This window comes from Ochotona princeps, chromosome 5 (assembly GCF_030435755.1).
Source record: "Ochotona princeps isolate mOchPri1 chromosome 5, mOchPri1.hap1, whole genome shotgun sequence".
Lineage (NCBI taxonomy): Eukaryota > Metazoa > Chordata > Mammalia > Lagomorpha > Ochotonidae > Ochotona > Ochotona princeps.
Window position 1 is genome coordinate 94,923,073 of NC_080836.1, and position 19,110 is coordinate 94,942,182.

General features: G+C 43.8%; 1 protein-coding gene and 1 non-coding gene across 2 annotated transcripts in view; both read left to right on the top strand.

The window, feature by feature from the left end:
* Window positions 1-19,110, top strand: part of SGPP2 (sphingosine-1-phosphate phosphatase 2) — a 115,729-nt gene that overhangs the window by 52,522 nt on the left and 44,097 nt on the right. The gene's annotated exons all lie outside the window — the stretch shown is intronic.
* On the top strand, window positions 12,858-12,962 carry LOC118757929 (U6 spliceosomal RNA). The gene has a single exon (XR_004995437.1). It is a non-coding gene; the product is annotated as a U6 spliceosomal RNA (small nuclear RNA).

The window sequence follows — 19,110 nt, forward strand, 5'->3', positions numbered from 1 at the left end:
ATTGCCTTGCTTACTTTTTGAGCACCACTTCAGGATCTGTAGGCAGCTCGGGTGGGGAAAGGGAAGAGGGGATGGGAACACCACTTCCATTCTTGAGATTTGCAAACCTATGTAAGACCCATGGTGCTTGAATCTCTTTAACCCTAGGATTCATTTTCTAAGATTTCTAGTTATGTTGAAAAAGCCAACAGTTTACAGCAGCTACGTGGGGAACATGATGTGATGAACTTTTTCTAACCTGGGAGTATTCTGTGTTGTGCATGGTCAGCTCAGGACCGATGATCTCTCCACTGAGACTGGATACTTCCAGATCTGATGGGAGGCTGAGGCGAAGGGACACTCTGATGACCAATATTGCGTGTCATTTGATGTTTCAGATGTGTGTGTGTGTGTGTGTGTGTGTTTTGAGAAGGAGGAGCATGCTGGATTTCAGAGACAATAATGAAGCCATGCATGTTTTTGGCTCCAGTGTTGAAGGTGAATGAATGGAAATGAAATTCCTGGCGTTGTTCAGGGTTAGGGTGGAGAGTGGGTTGGTGCTGGGTGAGGTTCTCTCTCAGGCTAGCCAGGGCAATCAGCTTCCTGCTGAGGCGGCCTTTTTCATGTAAGGGATATCTTTAAATTAGTAGCCGCCTCTTGGAGGGTTGAGGATTAAGAAATGTTAATTACATCAGAGGCAGTGCCGAGGTCTTTAAACATCTTAGCACATCCCAAAGTGGTTGGGAGGGAGCTGCATTCAGGAGTGCCAAACCTCGTGTCAAACATTATATTCATTTGACAGCCATCATTGAGTGAAGGCTCAATCAGTGTTTCACTCCATTGGAAGATCATGTGTTATGTTAGAAGTGACTCAGATCATCTGAAGTGAATTTATGCTGGTAGTAACTGCTCTTTCTTCACCATCATAATTGTACCTCCTTTATTGCTTTCTTTCGCTTCTGTGTTCATTAACATATTTGTGCTTCATGACATTGAGTCAGTATCATTTTATGGAATGAGACAGTATTATATCCAACTACAATAATCCATGCCTTACCCAGAGCTCTTACCATGCGCCTCCATCAACTGTAATGGTTCTTTCATGCTTTGCCTCACAGAACCCTGGCAGAGGTTATAATGACCCTACAAGTTTTCACTATCATCTTTTTTTGTGAATCACTTATGTAACTTATGCAAAGTGGGTTTTTTTAAAAAATTATTTATTTTTATTGCAAAGTCAGATATACAGAGAAGAGGAGAGACTGAGAGGAAGATCTTCCATCTGATGATTCACTCCCCAAGTGAGTGCAACAGCTGGAGCTGAGGCAATCTGAAGCCCTGGAGCCAGGAACATCTTCTGCATCTCCCATGTGGGTGCAGGGTCCCAAGCTTTGGGCCGTCCTCAACTGCTTTCCCAGGCCTCAAGCAGGGAGCTGGATGGGAAGTGGGGCCACCAGGACATGAACCAGCACCCATATGGGATCCCGGTGGATGCAAGGTGAGAACCTTAGCTGCTAGACTACCATGCCAGGCCTGGCAAAGTGGGTTTAATGCTGCCCCTCTGCCAGAGAGACCCTGGCTGTGGTGTAGAATAGCCAGTGTAAATGCAAGTACACTCCCAGTGGTTGAAGCTGAGGCTCTGACTTCAAAATGGCTGATCAGAGTTCTCACCCACTGCTGCTTTCTGTGCTTTAGCATTACTCTCACGACACTCCTTAGCATGATATTCTGCTACATTTTCTGACAAATCAGAATTTATCCCAGCAAATTTAGCCAGGCTTTACTGAAATGAGCTTCTATCCTATGTTGAGGCAGTTAGCACTAGAACAGGAAAGCCTGTGAATGGGGCTCTGATAGGAGGTCTGCAGGTTGGGGGTGCTACTTCAGAGGCTGGGTCCCCATGAACAAGAGTTATTCAGTCTCTGGACTCCATTTCAGCATGTGGACAGTCCTACTAAGAAATAAAGTCATGCAAGTTGTGCTGCTGTTTCTTTAAAAGAGTAGAGGTAATTTCATCCAATCTGTGTGGTATTCAGCTTTGTAACATGAAGCCAAGTCTCTAACAGCTTGTAAATGAAGTTATTCTCCATTTTGTGAAGTGGCACTGTAAATATTGTTGGCAAGATGGATCCTTGGGTTCAGAGGCTCTGTTCTAACGATACTTTACTTATTTATATTCTACCTCTTTTATGGATATTTCATGGCATTCATATTTATAGTAAAGGTCTTCATTTGTTCTGTGAGTTTCCAGGCAGGAGTAATCTCACTTCTAATAATTAATAGCTTTAATTTTGTTCTTAAAATTATTTATTATTTTGAAAATAAGAGAGAGAAAAGGAGCTAGCATTCTGTAGCAATGGAGTAAGCCGTTGTGTGCAATGCCAGCATCCCATATGGATGCCAGGTTTTAGTCCCAGCTGTTCCACTTCTAGTTCCCTGTTTCATTAGCCTAGGAAAGAAGTGGAAGATGACTCAAGTTATCAGGCCCTTGCCATTCAAATGGGAGACCCAACTGAAGTTCCAGGCTCCTATCTTTGGCCTTGCTCAGTCCTGCCCCTGGCAGGCATTTGGACAGTGCACCTAATCTCTCTCTCTCTCTCTCTCTCTCTCTCTTTCTCTCTCTCTCTCTCTCCCTCCCTCCCTTCCTCCCTCCCTCCCTCCCTCCTTCCCTACCTTTCTCCCTCCTCCATTCTCTGCCTTTCAAATACACACCTGCATAAATCCAGGAGGAAAGGCTGGCCTTGTGCTATGGCAGGTGAAGCCAACACCCCGCCTCCCCCGCCACCAACAGCTTGGCCTTACAGACATTTGGGGAGTGTACCAAGTATCTTTGTGCCTCTCTCTTTCTGTAACTCTGCCTTACAAATGGATAATTGGGGCCCAGCATGATATCCTAGTTGTTAAATCGTCACCCTGCATCTACTGGGATCCCACATGGGTGCTGGTTCATGACCTGGTGGCCCCACTTCCCATCCAGCTCCCTGCTTAGGGCCTGAGAAAGCAGTTGAGAATGGCCCAAAGCCGTGGGACCCTGCATCCATGTGGGAGACACAGATGTTCCTGGCTCCAGGGCTTCAGATTGGCTCAGCTGCAGCTGTTGCGGCCATTTGGGGATTGAAATAGAAGACAGAAAAATCTTTCTGTCTCTACTTCTCTCCATAAATTTGCCTTTCCGATATTTGCTTATTGAAAAGGAAGAGTTACAGAGAAAGAAAGGCACTCACATACATAGAGAAGGGGGTAGGGGTAAGAAAGATCTTCTGTTTGCAGGTTTATTCCACAAATGACCACAATGGCTTGGGCTGGGTCAAGCTAAAACCAGGAGCTAGGAACTCTTTCTGGTATTCCACCTGGATTGCAGGGACTCAACCACTCGGGTCATCTTCTGTTACTTTTCCAGGTGTATTATCATAGAGATAGAGCAGAAATAGGAATAGCCAAGACTCAAACTGATGCTCATATGGGATGCCGACATCACATACGACTGTGCCACCACATTAGCCTTGAGTTTCCCTTGCCTTAAGGTGGAAGAGAGGGCCTAATAAGAGAATTCTTGGAGGTTTGTAACATGATCATGAACTTACATTCTGTTTTCTATGTGACAGTTGAAAGAGGTCTGAAGCAGGTGCTTGGCACAGTGGTTGAGATAACAGTTGAGACATGTGCGTTTCATATTGGGGTATCTGGTCTGCCACCCGGCTTTATTCCTAATTCCAGTTTCCTACTGATACCTACCCTAGGTGGTATCGGGAGATGTCCCAAGGAGTTGGGTCCCTGCCACCCATGTGGGAGACCTAGACAACATTCTGAAGTCCAGGCGTTCAAAGAGTGAATCAGTAGATACAAGGTCTCTCTGTCTGTATGAAGACATATCTACCATGTCTCCTTTGTACCAGGGAAGTATATCTCAATAGAGTTGTATCAGAAAGAGCAACAACAACAACAAAGCAGAAGTTAGAGCAAGATGGCATAGTTTAAAATGTATGTTACCCAAGTGCTTATTTTGTTTGATGTTCTTAATCTCCTCAATATGAAATAGGACATTTGAGAAACACTTTAAATCCATTATTGTGTGATTGTTAGATTGTCTGCCTTTTGTGTTTCTAACATCATTGAAAGAATACTTGAAAAGAAAATGTTTAGTTGTTGAGCAAATATAAATTCCATTTTTATAGACTTAAAAGTCCTGACGATAAAGAAGCCATAAAAATAAAAACCAGTTCCTCTCCAATAGCACTGCTATTCCTGCTCTTCCAAGACAACCTAATGTTGGAAAGCTCCAGTTTAAACTGATGCTATTTGAAATCTCTCACGTTCTGATCAGCAGTAGTGAGCTGATACCTTTACCACAAAACAGATCTAAAGTTTATGTTATTTTGTAAACCTGTCCCCTAAATTAGTTCAGAGGTGAACTTTGTCAAAACACGATATGGCTGTGGCCAGGTTGCTCTGTGCTGTCTCAGGAGGGAGTCTATTGCCTCTCCTGAGTAAGAAGGTAAGAAGGAGGGGGGAGAAAAGAAAAGAAAAAAAAAAATCCCTGTTCTAGTCCAGTAATTCACAGCCCTTAGGTTGGGGTCAGTTTTGGTGCTGAAAAGATGACGTTAAATGTGATTATCTCTTAATCCTCAGTTTAAACCACCACCACTGTTGACTTCAAAAGATTACCCTGATTGTTAAGTTGGTTCTTGCTGGAGATTAATGAGTCTTTAAAAGTATTCAACAATGACCAGATTGTAACCCTCGCTAACTCATGGTGAATGAAATTGATTTAGGCGTCAGGGATTCTGCCCAGTTCTGTCTGAAGTAGACTCTGTAATTTAGCCGTAGTTAAATATTAAGTCAATGGCTGCTGGGAGGGGGTGTGATATGCAATGCATTGATTTGCTGTTGAGACATAATAAGGAAAAGTTTTGGTTTGGGTGTAGGTGTTTTGTTTTGTTTTGTTTTTGTCAGCTTTAAACCTGAACTCATGGAGAAATAAATTTGGATCTCTGATCATTAGCACCATTACCTACAGAGCTATTCTGTGTGTCTTGGTAAGAGTGCTTGTTCTCTCCCACTCCCAGCACCTTGCATCTCTCCCCGCTCCACACTGCCAAGGCAGGTGCTGCTGCTTAAACAGAAGTGTGGTCCTCCCACCCGGGGGCTCTGCTGTGCCCCTGACTGCCAGAGCATCCCTTCCAACACTGTCCTTGGTTTATCGTGTGGCTGGGAGGTTGCTTTAAAGCTTAGCTAGGCATGACATTGAAACCCCAGAACCAAGGAGGGTGAATAAGAAAGAGGTGAGTTTGGATCTTCTAAAAATAATGTTGAAAAACTGAAGGTTTTATGGAGTTTTGTGGTGGAGTCAGACCTGCCTTGCCTTTAATTTTATTCTAGCTGTTAACAGCATGTCAGGACTGACCCGCTGGAACACGCTGAGCTTCTCTCGTTATGGCTAACACTGCCTTGTCCTCCCACGCCCACCACCATGCAGGCTTCTCAGGCCTTCAAGGTCTTTACAAAGCCACCACTCTGGGCTGGATTTTGTCACAAATTTTCTCCCACTACTTCACCTCACAGAACTGAACTGTGTCTGTTTAGCTTAATCCAATTACTCAGAAACGTGCTTTGCCGGTTGTGTTGGAGTGGATCCAATTGGCATCGCAGTCTGTACCCTGCAAGTACCCTCTGTGGATGGCCACTGCGTGTCACAGACTTTCCAGACATTCCCCTTGCAAGGCTGCTGCAGTCCCCATTTGTCCCAGAGTTTACACTTACCAGGAAAACCTGAACATCCCAGGAACCGGGAAGGGTGGAGGAGGGCTTTCGGTCCTTTTGTTTAGGAGTTGCGGCCAGAAGAGGGCCGCTGGCTAATCCTGGGGGTTTGTCATTCTCTGACCTAACCCCCACTTCCGTATCCTATTTTGCAAAGCAGCCAAGTGGAAAAAAAAAAAAAGAGTGTGGGTAAAAGTGGCCCTTTGTCCCTCTCAGGACGCGGGGATTTGACCTGAAGGGGACTGGGCATTTTTCTTGTCAGCCCGCCTCCCACTCCCTAGGCTTCTGCCCCGGGGTATCTCCATGTCGCCTGCCTGCCGCCCCTGCCCGGCCTCCAGTGTGACGGATGAGGGGCCGCGCATTCCTCGCAGCTCTCCTGGGGCGCCTGCGGGCTGCATGGGCAGGGGAAAGATGCGCTTTCATCAGCTAAGGGCTCTATCAGGTCACAGCTGGAGACGACACACTTTTATTTGGGGATTTTCCAAAAGCTTGAGAGCCACAAATCCAACCTGGTGTTATTAACCAGACTGCATCACCCCTCTTCCCTCTCACCCAGGGAGGCTGGGGGCTCACTAGGAGCCTTTTGTGTGACTTCAGGTCCCTGGAGCAGACAGGAGACCTGGAGACAGGTCCCTGGAGACCAGCCTCCCCCTCTATGCTTGTGCTTCGCTCCCTACCACCACCACCACCACCAGATGCCAGGCAGGCCCTTTTGAACCTGTAATCCCCAAGGCTAGGAGGCCTGCCTTTTGCAAAGGGCTTCAGCCAGATGAGGGTTAACCTAAGAAGCCCAGAGGTCCTGGTTGGGGCTGCAGGGGCACCAGCTCTCTCCCTCCCCTAGCCTCTGCATCCCACAGTGCTCCTCACGGTCTGGCATCCTTCGGCCGGCTGCAGCCCCAGCGATCTCCATGCTGGGCTCACTCTAACTGTGTGCTCCTCTTACAGCCTCTGTGAGGTAGAATAAAGGCTCCTGAGCAGCTAAATGTCAAGGTGGTACAGTCCCAACTACTGACACTTGCCGACGTAAGCCACACACAGCTGTGCTGGCACAGTCAACCGCACAGGCAGCAGCACTCATTAGTAAGTCCTCATCATGTGCTAGTGCCAGGCCGTGACCTTTACAAACACTGCTGAGTGCAGTCTGTGGTCACTGCTGGCATTACTCCCATCTTAAAGGTGAGGAAATGACGTGAGAAGGCATCCCAGCCGACAGAGCAGCCGCAGAAGGGAGTCAGGCTGCGACGTGAACCCACAGCCTTCAGATTCCAAAACCCTGGAAACTATAGTCTGATATTTGCGTCATAAATGTGTTCAATTACTTTTACTTTTTGTTTTATGAGTAATAAATCACATTAAAAAGAAGTAGAAAAAATAGGAACAATATTCCCTAAATCTGACTTCATTTTGATTTGAACGCAATTAGCCATTTGCGTCTGTGTATTATCTTTGTAATGTTTAGCCTTTACTCCTGCTCTGTGGTAAGTGCTTTGACATAAGATTAGACAGGACTTGTGTGTGAAAGCGGAGTGGGATTGTGGAGGACTCCTACATCTTGAAGATGAAAAGGAGTGGGCTTGGCGGCGTGGCCTAGTGGCTAAGGTTCTCGCCTTGATCCCATATGGCCGCTGGTTCTAATCCCGGCAGCTCCACTTCCTCTCTGTCTCTGCTCCTCTCAGTATATCTGACTTTGTAATAAAAATAAAATAAATCTTTAAAAAAAAAAAAAGATGAAAAGGAGTAACTGAATCAAAGCAAGATTTATTCCCATGAGGTATTAGGAGACTTGATTTCTAATCCAAGTTGAAAATCGCCTACCCTCTGTTGATTTTATGTGGCACATATTTCATTAGTGAGATAGAACGAGAAGCCCTCAGGGAGGTACAGCCAGGCTGGGATAGGCTCAGAGCCTGCTGGGTTTTATAGATATGCGATCAATTGTAGTCTGGGCAGTTGGCCCAGAGAACTATAGCCAAATGGTGTTATCACCGGGCCTCAGTCTGACCATCTGTAAAATCTGAAGTTGAACAAAACAGCCACATGTCTCATCCCACTCCAACAGTTTTGGGATGATTGTTGGTGAGGAGACTACCTGAAGGACAGTTTTTGTTTTAGAAGATTTATTTTATTTTATTTGAAAGGCAAAATTATTGACAAAGAGCGGGATGGACAAAGAGGCCTTCTCTCTTCTGGTTCCCTCTGCATATGGGCCAGGCCAGAGCCAGGTGGCAGGAGCTACTTCCTGGTTCTCACTTTGGATACAGGGGCCCAAAGACTTGGGGCATCCTCCGCTGCTTTCCCGGGTACATTAGTGGGGAGTTGAATTGGAAATGGAGCAGCCAGGACGCAAACTGAAGCCCATGTGGGATAGGGGTACTGCATTGGCCTGCTTGTCACAATGCTGGTTCCTGAGGCAAAGTTTTCAGTTAGATGCTCTGACTTCAATGATGTATCTATCCGTAAACTTCCCCTGGTGACCAACACCCACGTTGACCGGCTTGGTTCCTCTTGCCCATTTTCTTGTGGTCTTCCACAATAGGGAGAGAGAACAGCAGTTAGGGATTCTGTGTGAATAAGTTCCCTGGGGAGGAGTGGCTGAACCTCTTTTGGTTCTGAGTCACCTGGAATCATTTGTGTAAAAGCAAGCCAAAGGTGAGGGTTCAGGGCGAGTCTAATTCAGGTACAAAGAGAGGGTGGAGATGCCCAGCTCACAAGCCTGGTTCTTGGCTTAGTCCTGTGTGAGTGTGCGCATGTGCACATATATAAACCCATTGTTTACATTACATACTCTCAGATTTAACTAGAAAAATGTGTATTTTTCCTGTTCTTTTCTAAGTTAAATTTCTTCTAGGAACTTGCAGGCACTGAAATCAGAAGGGAAGAAAATATTTTCTTCAATTTAAAACTGTTTTCTGAACACATAGCAATTCAGTTCTAGGGGGGGCTAGGAAATGACATGCGGAAGCTTTTCCAGAAACTTCTGACTTGGAAATTCTCAAATTGTGAACAGCAATAGGCTGACTTCCTGACAGAATCACACTGGTAAGCAAGGGCTAAGTGAGTAAGAGAGTCGATTTCGTTTATTAAGCCTCAGTAGACAGTTCTGGCAAAGCAGCATGCTAATCCCTGCATGGAATGCTAACTCGGCAGTTTTGATTGTGCACCTGTAACACGGTGCCGACCTGGGAGGCGGCCTTGAGTAAAGCTGAGTGATTTTCAGGGTTTGAACTCATCATGGGGAAAATATTTAGCTAAGAAGCATGGACACAGGGTGAGAACACAGGATGAAGGGTGAGCGTCTGTTTTGCTGTAGCCAGTAAGGAGGATGATTGTCTAATTAGAATTTGAAGCAAGGATTTGGAAGAAAGGAGCAGAGACTCACCCTCTCGGGGATAACTTTCCAAACAAGCTAAATGTTCTTTCAGGCTTTCACCAGAAATTTGTACTGTAGAAAGCTTTTAGAACGTGTGTTGGGGACTCATTTTATCTCAAAAACGAAAAGAAAAAAAAAAAACAGGTCTATCAATCTTCGAAGACTCTTTGTTGTACGGGGCAATCAAAAGGGTGTGTCTTTCACACTGAAAAGATTAAATCTTTAAATCCCTGTCAAGGTCTGAGTTGCAGAAAACCAGTTGTCAGTCTTGATTTAAAACAATCTAACTATCACAAAAAGATGTTCTTAACTGTTGTTCGTCTGTTATCTAGCTCTTACATATGTTAACTCTAGCTTTCATATTCATCTAGAAATACATTTTAAGAAAATTTAATATTTTGTTAAAAGGACATGAAAACCCTTGAATCTTCTTAGTGTGCCCCTATTTTTTTTTAAGATTTACTTATTTTTATTGCAAAGTCAGATATACAGAGAGGAGGAGAGACAGAGAGGACGATCTTCCATCTGATGATTCACTCCCCAAGTGACTGCAACGGCCGGTGCTGCGCTGATCCAAAGCCAGGAACCTGGAACTTCTTCCAGGTCTCCCACGCGGGTACAGGGTCTTAAGCCTTTGGGCCGACCTCGACTGCTTTCCCAGGCCACAAGCAGGGAGCTGGATGGGAAGTGGAGCTGCCGGGATTAGAACCGGCGTCCATATGGGATCCTGACGTGTTCAAGGTGAAGACTTTAGCTGCTAGGCCATCGCACTGGGCCCAGGGTGTCCCTTTGAAGATTGAAATGCAAACAACAATACAAGAAGTGGATCCTGGTTTTGAAAATATGTTTGGTAAGAAAAGCAGAAGTTTTGCAACTGAAGTCGTTTTAAAAGTGCAGGTGAATGGGCACCCAACTCAAAACACACTGATGAGAAATATTTCTGTCTCACCTGCACAGTTACTGATGCTGTCATGTAGAATTCTAAGATTATGTGCACTTATTCATTGACTTACTATTTTCCAAGGAAACGTAGTATTGTAAGGTAAAGGTATATTTATAAGTTTCATTGGAAGCCTTACAATTATTTGGGATTAGAGACACATATTATATGTTACCAAATGACCCAGCCATCCTACCCCTGAAAATACATCCAAAAGAAATGAAATTTGCATTCAAGAGAGCTGCCTGCAACCCTGTGGTTACAGTAGCACAATTCACAATAGCTAAGACTTGTAAATAACCCAGATGCCCGTCAACAGAGGAATGGGTAAAGGAACTGTAGTACATTTGCTCTACGAAATACTACTCAGTCATAAAAAGAATGAAATCCTACCATTCACAACAAAATTGTGCCAGTTGGGATCCATTATGCTTAGTGAAGTAAGCCAGTCCCAAAAGGACAAATATATGTTCTCTTTTATGTAAGAAAACTACTCTGTGGGCCCGGCGGCGTGGCCTAGCAGCTAAAGTCCTCGCCCTGAATGCGCTGGGATCCCATATGGGCGCTGGTTCTAATCCCAGCAGCTCCACTTCCCATCCAGCTCCCTGCTTGTGGCCTGGGAAAGCAGTCCAGGACGGCCCAAAAAACCTTGGGTTCCTGCACCCGTGTGGGAGACCCGGAGGTTCCAGGTTCCTGGCTTCGGATTGGCACAGCACCGGCTGTTGCGGCTCACTTGGGGAGTGAATCATCGGACGGAAGATCTTCCTCTCTGTCTCTCCTCCTCTCTGTATATCTGCCTTTCCAATAAAAATAAGTAAATCTTAAAAAAAAAAGCTACTCTGCAAAGTACAATATATGTGTATATAAAGCACATATACATGTGCATGAATAGGGATTAGCATGCTGAGCTGGCATAAATTTGAACATTAAAATTTGATACAGGTGAGAAGATAGGCATGCAGTAATCCTTTGAAGGAATATCACAAAATGTCTTATGAATCTTATGTTTTTGTAGATGCATCACGCTTGGGTCTCTGCTGTGTTTGATTTTTTAGGTCTTGTCACCATGAACATAACTCGTTAGATCTATCTAATGAAATTACACAAATTTAATGTGTTTTTTTTTTTAAGATCTTATTTTTATTTGAAAGACACAATTACAGACAGAGTGCCAAGCTTTCTTCACTGGTTCATTCCCCAAATGGCAGCAACAGCCAGAGCCGGGGTGGTCTCAAGTCAGGAAACTAGAGTTTCTTCCAGATCTCCCATGTGGGTGCAGGGGTCTAAGGACTTCAGCCAGTCTCCAGTGCTGTCCCAGGCCATTAACAGGAGACTGAGTCAGAAGTGGAGCAGCCAGGACTAGAACTGAGGCCCATATGGAATGCTGGTGTTGCAGGCAGAGGCTTGATGTACTGTGCCACAGTGCCAGCCTAATGTAATGAACTTAATTGACCTTTTACCCTCCCCTCCGCACTTAGAGTCAGGTATTACTCTATGAAGTAGGATAAATATTCTCATCATGACAGCAAAGAGGTTGGTTTTGTAGACTGAGGAAATCTACAAATCTGCAGAAAACAGAAAAAAACTACAAAGATCAGCTTGGTTATTTTAAAATTACTTTCCTTGAAAATTAGGCACAAAGAGACAAACAATAGTTTTGTTTAACATCAGGTTACTTTTTTGTATAAGACTGAAAGCAGAGAGAACTTAATTATCATTATGTACATGGAAGCATGCTTATTTAGAAAGTTGGATTTTCTTTTTCTAATTCTGAATTCTTGTAAGGTCATGAACATCTTGGTTTCAACTTTGTAACTAGAACCTTCTTGTAAAAGCCTCCATTGTGATTATTGGCCTGCTCTGCTGCTGGCTTGAGCCAAACCAACAGCATCCTTCAGTAGACAACACCCTTCCTCTATAGTAACATCCTGTTACTAAAAGCTAGAGTGCACTTGCCCTTTACATTGCTCTATTGTGATTGTCACACGCCAGCTCTTCACTTGTAGGATGAAAACAGCTAGCTGTGAACGAACTAGAAGTAGGTGTTTTAATGATTGTGTATCCACAAATATGATGTTAAGAGCATGGAAGCCAGTCATTGGTTTAAAAAAGCACACAATTTCACAGATGGCAGAATACTTCCAGATGTATTCTTATTTGAATCTAACCTTGACTTTACAAGTTGTTAAGACATTTATAAGCCCATTCTGAACCATCCACCTGTATCGGGCCTAAAACAAAGGACCTTTATGGAGGAAATGAAGAGTTTGGGGACAGAAAGGACCCTGAAGGATGTCTTGCAGGAGGCAGACACAGAGATGGAGAAAGGTATCCATTGAGTCAAAAGGCAAAGACTGAGAGGGGGCAAGCCTGTCTCCTGTGTTATCCACCAACTTCCAGCTTCCCCCGTGCGGCAACGTGCCTCCGCAATAACCACACTCAGCAGCCAAGTGCTCAGCCTGCTGATGGGCCCCGCAGATGCAGTTCAGCAGCTGTCAGCAGGTGATTTACAGCTACCTTCCAGTCTGAAATCTTGTCAAGGGGATTTCTCTAGGAGGAGTTGGCCAGCTGCATAAATTAGACATCTGAAGATGTTTTGGGCAAGTCAGGATTTAAACACATTTAAAATGCTTACTAAAGACTATAACATTCCACTCAGCCCTCTTAGTTTTAAAGAGATGTTTGTGCCTTTTCTCTGTGCTAGAATTTCGGACAAGGCTTGCTTTCTTGAAAGCTGCTCAGTTTTCCCCTACCTTGCTGTTCTGTAGTGTGCAATGCCACAAGAGTTTGCTAACATAAAAATTTATCCTGGTGCTTGCTTCAGCACATATACTAAAAATTGGGACGAATAGAGAAGATTCGCATGGCTGCTGCAACAAGGATGACATGCAAATTCGTGAAGCGTTCCATATTTTAAAAAAAAATTATCTTGAACCACCAGTACCAAAGCCCCTTTGGTAGCCACACTTTCTCTTGCAAATGAAGAACTGATTGGATCACCAGATCAAGGTGCCTTGGCTTAATAACAAAAGAAAAGAGACCTGACCTTGTGAAATTTTACCTGAGCTCTATGTTCCTGGAAAATGGAAGCCATGAAGATAATCCTCTCACCTCATGTGAGTTCCAGGAAAGGATTGCCAGGAGGAAGTTTCTCTCTTCCTGGGACTAAGACTCACAGATATCCCCTCTGTTTACCAAACACAGACCTTCCAAATCCCATTTTTTGTCTCATAAATGACTGGCTGAACTCTAGTCTCACTAACCAATCTTGACAAAACCATCACTTGACCAAACTGTAGATATGTTTCTTGCTAGCTGAGGCTCCAGAACTTTGGCCCATCTTTACCAGCATATAAAAGCCACCATCAGATACGTAATCCCACCCTCAGATCCTGGTCTGCTGTACTAACCCACCTCCACTGCTCCATTCCACTTCCCCACGGCCAGTTCTCCCTAACCTTGGCTGTTCCTCCCTGGAACATAGAAGACCCCTTTTCTGCCCTTTCCTTGTGACACCTGCAGATGTCGTGAACTCCCGCCTTCCTCCTTTCTGCAGGAATCTTACCCACCACCAGCCATTCCTTATCTAAGTTCAGATTTACTCTTGGGTTATGAAGGGAATGTAAACATTTTCAAAAAGAAGGTGGAATTATTTGTGTCAACATTAAGGAAAAATAAATCTGGCTGGGGGTTATGAGGACAGGTTCTTATGCACGATTGCCTGATAATTAACCGTCACAAGACTTTGCCAAGACACCTTACACAGAGGCCACCACAACCTTATGCCAAAAGTATTTCTATAAGGATACCTGCCCTCACCTAGGTAGACTTCTCTGACAAAAAAACAAAACAAAAAACAAACAAAAAGTTCAGAGACATCACCCCCTGGAGTTCTGCACAGCCACACTGGAGTTTTCATTTTGCCAAAAGTCACTTTTATAACCACAATATCACAACTCAGTTTGTAACCAAATTTTCTTTGTGTTTACTCTCTTTAGGCAAATGACAATGCTGTATTGCAGAACACCTGTGTTGTGTTTGAAGCTAACAAAAACTACTATAAATAACAAAGCATTAGGACAGTCACTTTCTTTAGACTGGTATTTAGTGTAGTATGGGAAGACTACCTTAGAGAACTGAAGATTGAGGTTCAAACACAAACTTACTTCCTAACTTTATTTTAATAGCTCTGAACATTCAAACATTTAGCATAACCATATTAAAATACAAATACAAAACACTTTCCACAAACAAACTTCAGTTCTTGATTTTTTCTTTTTTCCTTTTTTTTTTTTTTTTTTTAATTTATTGTTATTTGAAAGGTAGAGTTACAGAGAGAGAGAGAGAGAGAGAGAGAGAGAAAAGTGGTCATGTGGTTCAGAGCTGGGCTGGCCTAAAGTCACAAGCCAGGAACTTCTTCTGGGTCTCCCGTGAGGGTTCAGGGCCCCAAGCCTTTGGGCCATATTCTGCTGCTTTCCCAGGCAATTAACAGGGAGCTGGATAGAAAGCTAAGTAGCTGGGACTCGAACCTGCACCCAGATGGGATACTGGCCTTACAGGTGGTAGTTTAGCATACTACACCATGACACCAACACCAGTTCTTGAAATTTTGCTGTATTTTAGAACGGACTTTACCAGCTGTAAATGGGATGACTAATGGGATCACTGAGAATTTGTTGGATAACACCTCTTTCCCAGCTGGGTTCACATACTTGCTCTGTTGCTTTGTTTTATTGTTTCTAACAAAAATAGGCCATAAGCAATGATGATTTTGAAGAATGCTATTCATTTAGGAACAACTTAGGAAAAACCACCAAGCTAACTGCATCAAATATGTGTTCTGTGTAGCTCAGTAATACAAACCTCTTTACAATTCGCTCAGTTGAGGCCACAAAATTTTACTTACTTGTTTTAACATTTTTATCTATTTATTTTATTTGAGACAGAGAGAACACTTCCATCAGCTAGTTCCTCCTCCGGGTACCTGCAACAGCTAGAACTGTATGTCAAACCAAACCTAGGAGCCAGAACCTCAATCCAGGTCTCTCCTATGGGATGTCCAGGCCCCAGTTGCTTGAGCCGTCACCTCCTGTCTCCCAGAGACTGAATTAGCAGGAAGCTGGACTCTGTAACAGAACTGGGACTCCAACCGAGCCATGCTGATCTGAGATACACATGACCCAAATAGGATCTTAACCTTTGCACCAAGGTCACAGACTTTTAGATAAAGGGAGGAAAGGAATTAAAAAAAAAAAAAAAAAAAAAACAGGAAAATCATCAGATAAGTTGGTTAATTGTTTACTGTCATTTCTTTATGAACCTCGTAGATCTGAAAAGAGCAGGACCTTAAGCCAAGGTCTAGTGAATCCAACAAACACAGTAAGATGTGCAACTGAAAAGTTACAAAATAAACAACAAGCTTCACACCCATTAGTGCCTCACTGCTCAGTCCCATGTATTTCCTGAAGGAGTGAGCAGAGTTCAGTTCTCCAGGGAGCCAGGGTTTGTGCACTTAATCACTTTGGAAGATTTCTTCTATACCAGACTCTGGTAATTTTACATTCCAGACATTTCTGGAGATAGCCTCCCAGTTCAGGCCTGCGTTATTTTGATTTTGTGCTATCACATTAATCTCCTAGTCCCTCTCCAGCTATTTTTAGACACTACCCAGTCTATCACCCAAGCAATATTTGAAGTGATCTCTCTCTTGCATGCAAATAGGAACATTTAAAAAACATTTTAGTGTCTGTGTGCTTTAGTGTCACCCATGAGGTCTTGCAGCTAGCCTTTTTCCTGTGGCTCCACCTCTAGCCCTGTGTGCAGGTCCACTCTGACATGGGAATGGCAGAACTGCTGGTGAGATCCCCCAGACGCCCACCCAAGCCCAGTATTCTGGGTGTGGACACATGCTGTTTGAAGCTTCTTTCCCAGTGTTGCTCTGCCTCAAATGCTTTCCATCACAGTTGGCCATGGGGAGGGCATTGGCTCCAGAAAAGTCCGCTGAAACTGACACCTGCCCCTCAGTCTTTGCCAGGTGGTTCCTTGTTGCTTCTGGAAGGAACTCAATCAGTAAGCATCACATGGAATAAGACCAGTACAGTTCTACAAAGGCCATCTTCTGTTGCTTTCCCAGACACAGTAACAGGGAACCGAGTCGGAAGTAGAGCACGAGGATTTGAACCAGTGCTCATATGGGATGCCAGCATTGCAAGTGGCATCTTAATTCACAGAGCCACAGTGGCAGCCCCTATAACAAGCTAATTTATAATCTGACGATTGCAAATGGCCTACAAATTATGTCAGAGATACCCAAATGGCTCTTGGCAGAAAAATATTCCCGATCCCTGCTTTATGGAAACAAATAGTATACTCATATAAAGAGGTAGATGCTGCTCAGAGGGGTAAAAGCTTGCTTAGGAGTCATCTGGGAAGAAATATACTGTGGCATCCCACAGGCCCATTGGAAACGGAACTGTTCCCCATCCAGAACAGTCCTCCAAAAGGCCTGATGGAAAGCTGAGAAACAAGATCGTCCCGGGTGCCATAAAGATTTTTTTTTTCAGTGTGAGAACACGGGTTGAGCATCCTCAACCTGAAATTTCAAGATCCATAAGCCCTCAAAATCTGAAGCTTTCCACAAACAGTAGTAAATTCCATTCTACAAAACTGTTTCAGGCACAAAGTTATTTTAAAATATTGTGTAAAGTTAGCTTCAGATCTATGTAAGATATATATGAAATAGAAATGAATTTCTTGTTTAGAGCTCTATCATTAAGATAGTTCATTATATATATGAAAATATTCTGAAGGCTCCCCAAATCTGAAATCCAAAGCACTTCTGATGCCACGCATCTTCAATAAGGAATGCTCATCCTATAGTGAAGCTATTTCTGAACTGTTGAGGAGTGTTTAAACCAGAAGCTAGATTTTACTTTTTGAAAAGAGCATCAGATTTCTTTCTTACCTTGTTATTGCTGAGCAACAGGCTTTGCATCTAATTCGCCATTCATTAGACAGTTGTAAGGGCCACCACATGCCTAGTGCCATACCAAGTGATGGGAATGAACCAGACAGATCCTTTACTGAGTTCCTGGAGTTCATGTACAGGGAAAACAGATATAAACTAGCACATCAACCCAGTGATGAGGGACTGTGTGATGACTGTTTTGGATCCTTTGGAGGGGATGGCCAAGATTGTGCAAGACGGGTACATTGTGCAAGCTGCATTTAAAAGATGAGAAGGAGTCAGCTGTGTGAGGAACTGGGGACAGTCCCAGGGCAAGAAAGCCCCAAAGGAAAAAAGAGGTCATCCCATGCAGGAAGGAAAGATGCTGGTGTTCAAACAGAAATGGGGTCCATGAGGCCCCGTGTTTCTGGTATTCATGTTACTTCACAAAGGAGCTCCTCTCACCAGTAGCCCTGAGTTACATGTTATCTAAACCAACTGAACCCCTAAAACCTTGGTATGCCACTTCACCTGGGCTCACTGACATGTGAAACAAAAGGTTGGATGAGGGCTGATCAATAATTCCAAGTACAACGATGCTATTACCATCGGTTGCTTTAAAAATGCTGAATCCCGTGAGACATCATTTATTCACTCACAAATCAAAAATGAAACATAAAAAGTTGATGTAAAATGGAATTAAAACATGTTTATTTGGCAAAAAAAAAAAAACCTTAGAAATCCTGCATATCTCTTTTGAAAATATATACTTCCATGAATATTTCAAAACACAGGCAAAGATTTTGAAATTTTACACCAAAAGAAGCCTATCTCTTAATTTCATTTTCTGCAGGTTTTTGACATAGAGCTGTTATTATGTATCTGTGTGGTACAAATGCAAGCAGGGTGATGTTCAACGAGGAAGGAAGGAGCGAGAAGCAGGTTGTGTTAAGTAGTTAGGGAAGAAAATTCCAAAGAAACAGCTTTTGAGTATGTGGCTGATTCACCTACAAATTTACTTATAACTCACATTTAAATGACTGGTGCCAAGTTACAAATGTTAGAAATTCACCACATCGTTTCTGATTTCTGTCCTTGTTTGGAAGCAGTGTTCCCAGGAAGTCTGAACAGCCTGGCAAGCAAAACTTCTGACAAGATAGCCAGATGGCAAGGCATCTTTGAGTTGGTCTTTCTAATCTTCAACATAAAAAAAAAATGGTCTAGGATGCAAATCTAGGAAGACTTTTCATCCAATAGTGGTTCTAGAAGACTTTTTCATCAACTAGTTTTCATCGAATAGTGGGAAAGTTGAAGACTACTTTCCCAGTAACCTTCATGGGAACCCAGCCTTGCAGTAGTATGTGAAAATTACAGAGTAAAGCACTCGGGAAAGCCGGGATGTGCCTGTTGGCCGGAAGGCAGATTCTAGCAGGCTCAAGTAAAGCTTTTCTCATTAACAACAGGTCATGAGGAGGTTACAGCCCTGGTTGCAGTCCTGTTGAGGAGGTGCTAAGGATGTGACCAACAGCCCCTCCTAATAAGTGGAGTTAATCACTCACTGACCTGCTGGAAAATCAGTGGGGTCCTGTCCTTCCCGCTCCACTTTGCCTCTGCTCTCCCAGCTTCCTTCTGCTCCCTGCAGGGAAAGGGCGTCAGGCAGGGGGACTCTCTGGGACTCTAGTCTCTTCTTGCTCAAAGACTGTCTGTTTAGGAGGAGTCATCTAACCCCAGGGGAGGAGAACCTGTTCTGCACTCCGGGGGAGACCTGACTGCCAAGGAGGAGGAAGCAGGGAAAAGGAGGGACAGGCGAAAGAATCAGAGCAGAGACCCGCTAAGCCAAAATGAAAAAGAAACTTGATTTTCAGAGAAGAGTGGCTGGAGACTATTTCCATGTCTGCAATGTCATTTCTAATTCAGGCTAATCTTCCTGTTCAGGGTCTTTTCATTTAAGGAGGGTGTAAATCATATTTTAAAAATTGAGCTCAACAAGATGGTGTGTCTCTGTTGATTCCAAACAAGCCTTTCCTTAGCCCTCCGTTACTTGACCACAGACCTCTCAGCAGAAGCCTGCAGAATCAGAATACCAGTGCTCCAGGCCTGATCTTAGAACATTCGGTT